The sequence below is a fragment of the Primulina huaijiensis genome, chromosome 9 (assembly GCF_012295235.1).
Source record: "Primulina huaijiensis isolate GDHJ02 chromosome 9, ASM1229523v2, whole genome shotgun sequence".
Lineage (NCBI taxonomy): Eukaryota > Viridiplantae > Streptophyta > Magnoliopsida > Lamiales > Gesneriaceae > Primulina > Primulina huaijiensis.
The window spans coordinates 9,863,888-9,875,709 of NC_133314.1; positions in this window are offsets into that span (position 1 = coordinate 9,863,888).

The window sequence follows — 11,822 nt, forward strand, 5'->3', positions numbered from 1 at the left end:
ATTGTAACAGTGTAAAAAGAATTCAGAAGTAACAGTAAGAACTTTTCAGATTTTCATATTTCAGAGTTTTCATATGGACACAGCGGAATCAAAGGAATTCGAAGCATAGAAGAAACACATAATCGATCGTAATTTTAAACAAACCAGATAGTCATTTTTGAAAATAAGGACACACATATATGCATGTCACATTATTTATATCAAAGTTTAAAAATCCAACAAAATATGTAACAAAAGCCCACTTACAGAATTTGCAGTATTCTTGTACAAAGCTTCCTTTCCAAAATCGAGCAGCACTTCGACGTAACCTCAACAAATGCTGTCTTCGATTGAGCAGCCCTTCGACGTAGTTTCTTAGTACTTGACAGCACGAAATTTCCTTCTCTCTTCCTTTCTTGACTTGGCCAAAATTTTGGAGAATTTTGTGGAGGGTGAGGGCCGAAACTTGGAGGCTTTTTGGTATGGTTTTTCTCTCAACCTTGATGTCTTATTTATAGGTGCAAGAGAGACCTTCCTCCTACCCCATTTGGCCGATTTCTTGAGGGCTAAGATTTGCCATTATTGGATTCCAAAGTTTCATGCATTCTTCAAGTCCAAGGTTAGCCTTAATTGTGGTTCAAAATTCCATGCAAGCTTCAAGAGTCACCTTGGTTTCCTATAGAGTCATTTCTTGCATCATTAATGTGTCTTAACCTTTAACTCATCCTTTAGCTTCTTCCTTGGTTATTTCAAAGGTTGTTTCTTGCATAATAAGTTTGTCCAATCCCTTGGCTCATCTTTTAGCTCCTTTTTTAGTCTTGTTAGGACAAGCTTGGTTGAGCTGTTTTGAGCTGAAAGATCGAGTCCTTGAGCTGGGGTTTTTCTTCTAGTGACAATACTTCAATGGATGCGGTTATCCGCAGCTCGGCTTCATGTTGAGTTAATCTGCAAACTTTGAAGCCATTTTCTCGAGTTAAGTTAGCTGAAATGTGATTTGCTTCGGATCGAATTTTCCGGGTTCTCACAAAATAAAACTGTGAATAAAGGACGCAAGATTTGTGAATGTTCGGAGACTTCAAACACTCTACGTCACCCCTTCTATCTCGATGGTAGGATATTTACTAAAAGGCTTTGATCTATACAATATTTTGTACAAACCCACTTCAGGTTAGACTTAACATGCCAAAACTGAAACTCTTAGTATCAATACAATTTTATCTGTACTCAACTGATGTAATTTCTAAGCACAACTGATCTCTAAAAGATCGAATATTACAACAATGAATGTTTGTGCTTAAGCTCTAAGTATAGCATGAAAGATATGAATAAATCTAATAAGCAAGAGCTTCTTGTAACTGATTTTTGAAAGCTTTTTGACTCAAGAATGAATGTGCGCACAAAGGTTAGATTCTTTCTCAGATGATATTCTCGGCTATTTATGGACTTTTCTTTCAAAAGTAATAATAAATGCGTTCAAATAATTATATCTGTTAGACACGTCAACATTCTTCCGACAATTGTACACTGTAGCTTTTCTGGTATGCGGCTATAAGGTCCAAAATTAAGACGAAGTAATCCAACTGCATGCAAATCTAGGAAATATGAAAAATGGCAAATTAATTGATTATGTGACATGCATGATTATATGTAAAAAAGGATTTTATTTTCATTATATATAAAACTGTATTTTAAGTATTATTCGAGTTGCGATCGAGGAACGGAGTTCGAGGGCTGAAAAAATAGAAAATTTTTTTATTAAATAATTTTTTTTAATTATTTAAAATATGATTGATGCTTTTTCTTATTTTTGAAAATAAGAGATTTTGAGGTGATTTTATACGCCGTGACGTAAATTTTATCGTTGTTGGTTTTTCAACAAAAATACGAACGTAATAGCAATCCGGCTAATAAATTCACAAATTTTCCTAAACAAAATTATTTTTTAATCTTTAATTAAGCACTAATGGGCCTAATTACCTACTTAATGGGCCGAAGATTTATTATTGATTAATTAAAGCTATTTAAAGTACAAAAAAACCCCACCCCAAACTTACATACTACACGCCACTTTCAGAAAATCCCCTCCCCAATATCACACGACACACACACAATTTAAGTGGAAAAATTTGAAGAGATCTTCAACGATTTCAAGCCATGGTTCCGTCTTCATCATTCTTTGATTCGTCAACAAATAATCGTGCGTTAAATACGCAAAGGCATGCATATTTCTTTCCTTCAACATCTATCACACCATATTAATCATCTAAACTTATTTTGAAGGAAAAACATGGCACACAAGTTGAATTTTCTTAACTTCGTGCATATGTGTTCTAAACTTGTGTTTTTGATTTCAAAAATCATGTTTTGTATGTGTTAAGGGGCTGTCATGATATAGGTTATGATCAAGCATTGTTTTACATGAGTTTAGAGCCCTAGAAACAAGTAACAAATGCTGCACAAAACGAAACACAAAGCTGGTATCAAGTTGCTGTCATGTTGTGGAGGAGGGGTTTGGCTATGGGTCATAAGGGCTCAACTTGGTCTTGGCTTGGGTCAGGGCTTAGCCAGGGTCTGGGAAGGGTCAACGAAAGAGTCCTAACCATTGTAGGACTCGAGTCATGGGCTAAAGAAGGAGTCTTAGCTTGCTAAGACTCCCACCCGGGAAACACTCGCACATGCGCAGGCTTCGCAGGCGTCCAGGGGCTAAGGGGCTCAGGGTTGGGCTAGGGTGACTCTTTGGGGTCCTAGGTGAGTGCACAACAGGCTGGTTCAAGGTTGGATCGGTTGGCTAGAGTCCTAGGCGAGTAAAACGTGGAGTCCATGGAATGAAGGGTTCTCGTCTGTGGCAAGCTGTGAATGTATTGCTTCGATTTTGAGCTAGGGGTCTAGTCTATGGGTTCCAAGGGTCCAGGAGGGTGTCCTAAGAGGTTGGTCAGGGTCTGGTCTAGTATGGCTCGAGGGTGGCTCGAGGAATTCGGGACATGGCTCGGGGTTGAAAAAGATAGGTCAAGTTAGGGTTTTCCTTTGCTAAATAAATCGAAACACGGCTTACGGGGGTCGAGTCGTGGTTCACGAGGGCTAAAATATTATAAAAAGTGAAAGTTTTAAATATGGGAATTTTATATTAAAGTTTGGAATTTTTCGGGATTAAAACGCCTTCAAAACGATTGATTACAAATTAATTAAAAAGCATAGTATTTAAGCTAAATAAAATTATTGGAATTTTAATTTAAGCTTAAATAATTATTTGGGATACGTTAGAGTCAATAAAATTAAGAAAATGTCAAAAAAGAGAAATTTTAGGTCTAGGGGTTAAACGGTAATTTTACATTCGGAAATTAGTAAACGTCATGACAGTGCTTTGATTGCTGTTTTATATTATAATATGAGTATTTTAAATGTTCATGGATATGTATATGTTTAAAAAGTTATTTTTAAAATGTTTATGAATTTTTATGATTTAACGTGGACATTTAAAAGACATGTGCATGCTTGGTTTAAAAGAAAAACGTTATATGCATGTTTAAATTTTATAAAGTGACGAGAATATGAAACGTTGAAGGAAGTGAAGTAATTGTGACTAATACGAGGATATGTTGGAGATATCGTGAGGGTGACGGTCCTAGTGGGAGCCCCGACGATCGTATTTCCTTGGATACGGATATGTATACGATGATATGTTAATACGTAAGGCCAAGGCTTAGTTGACCGGTGAGAGTGTTGCTGATGTCCCTGCCGCCCAGTATTGTGGTTACATGTTGATGGATTCATCGCCCAACACGTAGACGTAGATGAACACGAAAATCACAATTAACGATCTGAATTCAACGAAAAGAAAAAAAAATACATATATGTTGATCATAATATGTATATGAATATGTTGAAGATGATATGAAAATGCTTATGAAAATGTGTATGGTTAAAGTTTATGCATGTCATGAAAATGTCATTTTTATGTATAAGTTTTTTTTCACTGTTGCTTGTGGTTTTATATGTAGTATTTGGTATCAAGAATATGATGTGTTGAGTCTTTAGACTCACTAGGTGTGATTGATGAAAGTGAGTATGATAATAATGTTGAGGGAGGTTTGGATGCCTGATTTGACTGGACTTAAGGTGCACATGACCCGAGGACCAGCGCTTCTACTTTCCACATTCAATTTATGATTTAAGTTAAAGATTTTAAGACTATTTATTTATGCTTTTTGAGAGATTTTTGTGAAGTTTAGTATGGGTTACATTTTTAAATTATAGCTGTTTAGGTTTGGTTTTATGTTAAACTATTTCCTTTGATTTTCAAATATTAGTTGGTTGATTTATTTTTAAATGGTGTCAAAGTATTTTATATAATTTGATTAAGTGTTCGGTCGAATTATGAGAGTAAAAAAAAATATTTCTAGTACTTTGAAGCAAAACGAATAGCAACGTTTCAGTTGGTATCATAGCAAAGGTCCTGTAAAGGGTTGTGCCACCATCAGCGTCGGAAAGATCAGTCATCAAGCCTCAAATTTGTAAGTTTTACATACTTTATGTGATGCAATATGATGTTACTTGCATGATGACATGAATTATATGTTTACGTTACACGTTTACTAGCTTTTTGAGTGTATATGCTTTGCATGCTTAAATTGAAAAATAAGTTAGGATATGTCACATGATTATAAAAATTAGATTTAAATGCATGTTGGTTACGTTAGAATTTGAAAAACGTTCAGATAAAATGCCTCATAGACGTGCCTCTGTTAATGAGAATCAAGCAGAGAACAGTGTGAACCATCAAGGGAATGCACCACCCCACCACCTCCACCAGATGCGTTAGAGGGGATGTCTCGTTTCTTCGAGCAGCAGTTACAACATGTAACTTTTAATTTGTGGAAGTGTACTAAATGCAAAGTTGGCTCAAATAAATAATGTATTTGAAAATTGTGATTTTCATAAACATTGTTATGGACTAAATTAAATTAATTCAAGTTTTAAATTAATTAAACAATAGTGGAACCTAGTAGTCCAAATAATTAAATTAATTCAAGTGTTGAATTAATTAAATAATATTGGGTCTTGAAGAGCTTAATTGAAAATAATTATTCAACTAGTGGGCTTGAGTAAATTCAAGTAAAGATTTAATTGATCTCAAATGTGTTTGAGATATTTAAATAAAAGTCCATGGGCTTTGTAAAAGTTACAAACCCAAACACATGCATGGGGAGGTGAAGAGTTGGGAGACAACTTTTCAATAAACGTTTTACACAACAAAGAAAATCCTTCTCTCCTCAAGCACAGTGATGGCCGAAATTTTGACATTCCATTCCTCTCATTTTTTTGCTTCTTCAAATGTTGAGGATTGCATTATCTGCTCAAAGAAAAATCTTCTAATTTTTCTAGTGCAAAATTAGAGGGGATCTTCCTAGTTAGTGGTGGACCTAATTTTGAAGGAAAGAATCATTTGAGAAATGTTTGCTCTTGGAAGCTTGTAGATTGAGTCATCCCTTCAAGAGCCAAGTTGTTTACAACTAGGTTGGAGCCAATAATCAATCTTTGTTATTGAGGGGTAAAAATACTAAACACACTATGTATGACATTTTGTGCTTTATTTTCTTATTTGCTACACATCTAGTGGGGTGCTCGGTTTTGATATTGAAAATATGTTTTTTTTTAAAACTTTCGTTGCGCATCCGGGCACCCGTAACTGATCCCCTTTTATAAACCATGGTATCTGGCGGTCGGGCATCATCAACTCTTGTCATTAGGTTGTGGCCTAAAACAAAGTAAGTTCACCACCCCTTTATAAGATGGATCCCCCACAAATCCTCTGAGTCACAGTCGATTCACATCCTTCAAAATATTTTTCCTTTCCTTTCATTTATAATGTATTATATCCTCCAAAAATTGTAAAATAAGCATTTACGTGAAAAGCGCTCAAGTGTAGCATTTATCGTAAAAATATCATAAATTAATCATAATCATTTTAAAAATCATTTAACATGTATTATGACCCCTCAACATACTGCGAGGACATTCGAACTACCAGGACGTAAAATGATCATTTTACTCCTGGATCCCGAATTTCTCGTTTTTGACTTTTTCCTACATTTCTTGACTCGAGCCTATCCCGAACCATCATATCATAACCTTATTTTTGAATTCTACTAATTTTCTTAAACGTAAACTCATGACAATCGATTTATTCAACTTACTCGCTAAACCATAATCCCGTTTATAGCTCGAATTGACTCGAAATTTAATAATTTTTTCCCAAACTCGAACCACGACTTACTAGACCCTATTCCACCCTTGTGAGCCATGGTCTGGCATTTTCCCTCAGCCCTAGCCAAACCGCATGTTTTTCCCATGATTTGCGTTGCGGACCAACTTTCCCTCGAGCCACCTTCGACCAGCCCTTAGCTAGACCAACTCCAGCCCTTTAGACACCCTCTTAGGACCCTACTGGACCGCTCACACACTAGTTCCCGTGGACAACCCACCATGCGCCGTCTTTCTCCCTTTCTTTCACGAAAATCGCGCGCCCTAGGCCCCAACCGAGCCCTCAACGCTTACCTATCATTCTAACATTGTTTTCAGCCATACTAGGCCTCTCTAGAATCATGAATGGACCCAACACAGGGCCTTGATCATTGCTGGACAGCCCAAACGCAGCCTTCCCTCACAAGTGCCAAAACCAAACCCTTATATGCAATAAACCTTAACCGATTCTCGAAACTTTAGCCTCTCATTCTAGCCCTTTTCTAACCTACATGTGCTACTGTTTAAATTATAATTCACCCAAGTGTAGTTTGTCTGCAAGTAATATATTTCGTAAGTACGAGATCGATCCACAAAGAGGTTATTTTAAGTTTAAATTTATTAATTTATAGATTACCAAATGCAAGAACGAAGTTTACAAATTATAAATTTTGTAAAGGCTCGAGGATTTATTCTTGGTTTATGCAATATTGTTTAACTAAAAGTAAAACAAAGGAAACCACCATAAATAATGGTTCCAAGAAAATTAAATATTTAAACACACACCTAATATAATATAGTTCCCACTATAGAAAATACCGAATTCACCGATATTTTATATATAGTACCTATGATTATATATATAACTATATAAATATATAACTGCATAAAATAAATTTTAAATTAAATCATTATATTTCATTTAGAACAACCGGCAGAGCCACGCTATTGCCTAAATGAAATATATGATTTAATAAGTTAGTTGCGGGAAAGTAAAAGTTAGATGCGGAAAGTAAAAGTTAGTTGCGAGAAAGTAAATGTTAGATGCGGAAAGTAAAAGTTAGTTGCGATAAAGTAAATGTTAGATTGTTAGATATCATAATATTTCATTTAGAACAATCGCCAGAGCCACGCTATCGTCTAAATGAAATATATTGAAACGACCTCGAAATTTTTTTTTCCTAATATCTAAACCATAACTTTAAATTTTCTAAATAAAATAATTTAACATAATCATGAATCCTAATAAATTAACAATTTAAAACTCAAGTGCATAAAATAATTCCTAAATCATCACCTAACCAAAACATCCTAAATTGTCCTTTGAAAAGATAACTAACAATAAAAAGTAAAGTATAAAAATTCTCTAATAAAAATCATTAACATAAATCTTTAAATCTTAAATCTAATAAACTAGTGCGGAAACATAAAGGCCCTCGGGTGTGTACTGTTGCACTCGATCGACTCACTCGTCACCGCCTCCAAAAATCATCAAATCCTGCATCATACAAACCTAGTGAGTCTAATGACTCAGCACGTTCTAAACATAGATAACAAATAATACATATACAAGCACATGCATTTAAAAATCCTATTTTTATTTAAAATAGCTTTTGAAAATAAATAAACTATTTTAAAATCATGTAAAAATCATTTAATCATAATAATATCACAAATCGTAAAAACATTTTAAAAATAACTTTTAAGAATAAATAAATCCTTAAAACAAATCATTTAAAAATAAGCTTTGAACATAAATAAATCATTTTAAAAATAGCTTTAATCCTCATCATAAATTATATATCATAAAAATCATTTTTATCATAAGATTTCAATCATATATCCTTTTTGGGTGAAGTTTGATCATTGAAAGTGACTAGCTTTTATCCTTTGGTCGACTGATCAGTCTTCAGCTCCACATGGCCCATGGGGATGTGCACTAGGCTCCACCGTGGAAATACGTTCGTCAGGGCTCCCTCCGGAGCCTTCTCCCATAAACGGGCTCCCTCTGGGGCCTTTTCCCACGTATGGGCTCCCTCTGGGGCCTTCTCCCGTAAATGGGCTCCCTTTAGGGCCTTTTCCTCTCACGTTATCCCCACAAAATCATATATCATAAATCATATCTTTTGTCACAGTCAATTCACATCCCTCACAATATTTTTTTTCTTTAAAAATCATGAAATAGCACAACTTTTCAAAAATAGCATTTTAAAGATAAAAATTGCACAGCTTTACCAAAAATCTTAAAATAACATATTATCATCAAAATAATCATTTTAAATCATAAAATATCATTTAACATGCGTTATGATCCTTCGGGACGCTGCCAAGCGTTTTAGTATTTTCTTAAGTGTAAAAAGACCGTTTTGCCCCTATACGTAAAAATTCTCGAATTTATCTTTTTCTAACTTTTAATGACATGGGATTATTCTAAATAATTATATAAGCTTACATGAATTTTTGCATATTTTTATTTGGCTTAAATCGATGACTTTTAAATTAATCTTTAAATAAGACATATTAACGCGTTTTAATCCCGAATTAAACCAAACCTTAATATAAAATTCCCAAATTAAAAACTTAGATATTTAATAATTATTTAAGCTTAAATATAATTTTTCATAATTTTATAAAGCTTAAAACTAGGCTTTCCAATTCATTTTTTTAATTAGCGTTTCGTGCGGCGATAAAATCCCGGATAAATCCAAAACTCAATATTTTGATCCCAAATTTTTAACATAGCATTTTTATTATTTATTATACCCTTCCAAGTCATGATCAACACCCGTGGACCCATGAATTCAATTTTAGTCTAATTAAATTCGAAATTGACACATATGAGGACACACCGAGCCATCTCTCCTTTTACTCGAGCCACGCTAGAGCCACCTCGAGCCAAACCCGAGCCAACCCACCTAGGGACCCTAATGACCAATCCCAGCCAAAAGAACCATCCCCTAGCTCGCTGAAACCCACCTGAAACTTAACCCAAATTCTGCACCTATGGTGAACCTCACGCCCAAGTCTCCTAGCCAAACCTGGACCCTTCCAGCCGAGCCAACACCGAGCCCACACGACCCTCAGCATCCCTGGACCATGCCCAGACCCTACCCAGACCAGCCCAAGCCCTGGAGCCAAGCATCGGACCTCCTGAAACAAGAACGAGCTGCGCGCCTCTTCTTCAACGGGAGTGCTTCTTCTTCTCGCGTGGGTCTCCTCGTCTGAGCCACCACCGAGCCTTGTCCCTTCCACCCCCTCTCTGAACCATCCGAGAGTACCGACCAGGCCACCCAGCCCAGTCCCTACCAAGCCGCAGCCCCCCCTTGCAGTAGATGTGCGTGAACTTGCATGGGAGGAGTCCCACTTCGGGTGGACTCATTCCACAGCCTAGAAATCGAACCCTAGCCGCCATAGGACCCTACCTAGCCTTCGAACCTGACCCTGGACAAGCCCCCAACAAGACCCTGTCCAGACCCGTGCCCCATGCAAAGGGACCGAACCATTTGAATTTTGCACCACCATAACACCTACGACCCTCTTATTTATTTTTTTTTTTTCACGGTTGTTCCAGCCTATTTCCTTCTATAAATTTATCATGTTTTAATCATAATCAATCATATTTTATCATGTATTGGCAGCGTGTCTGTTGGAATCAAAAACGATTTCAAAACAAGCATAGAATCGTGAGAGCTTTGAAAAATACGTAACGTATCGTAAAATAATCGAACACCTATTTTTTTTCATCGAAAAACAATTAAATCATGCATAATATGATTTGTATGATGTTAAAAGAGTTTAGAAAACGTGCCTTTGCGTTTACAACGCTCGAAATATGAATACCGTAGCGGTGGAAGTCGGTGACGAACGGAGGACGATTTCTATTTTTTTCTACCCTTTTCTCTTGTCAAAACCCCTCCAAAACCCCACCTTGGGATACTCGGGAGTCGGGTGATCGTTGTTGGAAGGAAAAACGAGGGAGAAAGTCGAAGAACGAACGAGGAAAAAAATCAAAACTTTCCTCCTTCCAAAACCCTTGAAATTTCGGCCAAGGCTCTCTTTTTCTTTTAAATTCGTGTGTTGTGTGTGTGGGTTTCGGTGTGTTGGTGTGTGTGTGTTTTGGTGTTTTAGGTGTGTGTAAACTCTTTTAAAAAGAATTTTAAAAAATTTCTAAACACTCAATTAATGGGCTTAATTAAGCCAAGCTTTTTAATTAATTAATTAAGCCCATTAAGGTTAATAAAATCATTAGACCTTAAATTAAAAGATATAAAAATACATCTTTTCAAAAATCTCCCTATAAAATACATAAAATTCATTGCTCTCTCCAATTACTTTAAATTTGACCTTAAAAAGCAATAATTCTAAAAATATTTAAAAATAAATATTTTCTTGACTAAAATAAATTTTAAATTTTAAAACTTTAATACCTTAATCGTCTCCGTTCCTCCGTCATCGACCAACCACCGATATTCGGGTAAAATCCTTAANTAACAATAATAATTGATGGAATATTTATTGTATCAAAATTAAACAACAAATCAAGATAACCACTTCAATGGTATCAAGCATTTGATGTAAATTGATAACAACAAATAATTCATTTTTATACCTACAATAAAAAGAAATTAGCAAAATGAAAAGAAATAAAGAAAGAATATACAAAATATAAACAATCTTACTTCACCAAGAATTCATCCTCTTCACCTTGACATAATAGATTTAGCTTTGCATGAACTTACTTTTGATCAACACTAAAAACATCACTAATAATTTGGAAAATGAAAAATATATTGGAACTTAGAACTTTTATACACACTCACACTATATTTTACAATGAGATAGAATGATTTTCAAGCTAGCACAATGCCTCTATTTATAGGCCAAATGAGAGAAAGGGTCAAAAATTCTATTAATGCAATGTAGTTGTAATAGTAGTCTTTGTCTCCTCCAACTTCAATTACATGTCCCTTCTTTCAATGCTTTGTTCCACGACTTTAATCACCGAATTTGACTCTGCTCAAAACAGCAAACATGTGGGGAATTGTCTGTAAATAAATTGGCTACTTGGTTCACCTCATTTGGTTAAATATTGAAATAGTTATGATTTTTTTACTATATGCTGATAATCGTGAAAGTAAATTTGTCCTCCTTTTGATATTTTCACAATTTGATCATCTTAACCAACTTTTTAGGCAATCATGTCTCTGCAAAATTGTAGATAATTTCTCAAGAATTCCAAAAATGTTTGAATCACCTCCATTTGAATTTTATAGCTTGAGTTATCATTATTTTACCAACGCGTAGAAAACCTAAAAATAAAACATACTTAGTTAGACATTTAAATATAAACACACAATACTAAAATAACATAATTTTATAATTTTAATGAAACTTAAATTTTAAAATATAGGTTTTAACATATAATAAATTATTAATTTTAAGTTTCATCACACCCCCACACTATCTTATTACTAGTCCCTTAGTAATAAAATTTATCGGAAAATCACAACCTAGATTCTTTATTCTTTTTATATATTCAAATATACAGACATATTCATTTTAAAAACAAACTCATATACCGATTTATATATATATATATATAT